We start from the raw sequence: 621 nt of genomic DNA, 5'->3' as shown, positions 1-621 counted from the left end.
CAGTATCCAATCAGGTGTGTGAGTGTGTGGGGGAGGAGTACTGGATTCTGAACTCCTACTATATTCCCATCCCTCCCGACTTCCGTGTCCCCACGGATAGGGAAACGACCAGGGGCCTCGCTGGAGCTGGGGTGAGGCAGTTAAGTGCTGAAAGGACCGAAAGGAAGGCGCAGAGGCAAGGACCCCATTGTCAGTTCCAGCCTGTTGCCGAGCCAGGCCGGCTGGCAGGGGCCCTGGGGACAGGGATGCGGCCTCTCGCTAGCTCTGGCCGCAGGTCTGACATCAAACTGACAAGCCTTCCCCTACCTTTCCCGGAAAAAGAATGCTGTGCCCAGCCTCGGGGCAAGGACAGTGAGCTCTGGGCGATGGCCAGGGGGTTATCACTTCCATTCCCACGCAGCCTGTTGCCGAGCCAGGCCGGCTGGCAGGGGCCCTGGGGACAGGGATGCGGCCTCTCGCTAGCTCTGGCCGCAGGTCTGACATCAAACTGACAAGCCTTCCCCTACCTTTCCCGGAAAAAGAATGCTGTGCCCAGCCTCGGGGCAAGGACAGTGAGCTCTGGGCGATGGCCAGGGGGTTATCACTTCCATTCCCACGCGCGCAGGTGTGTGTACGGGGCGG

This window comes from Myotis brandtii, unplaced genomic scaffold (assembly GCF_000412655.1).
Source record: "Myotis brandtii unplaced genomic scaffold, ASM41265v1 scaffold323, whole genome shotgun sequence".
Classification (NCBI taxonomy): domain Eukaryota; kingdom Metazoa; phylum Chordata; class Mammalia; order Chiroptera; family Vespertilionidae; genus Myotis; species Myotis brandtii.
Note: the sequence above shows the minus strand (reverse complement) of the source record.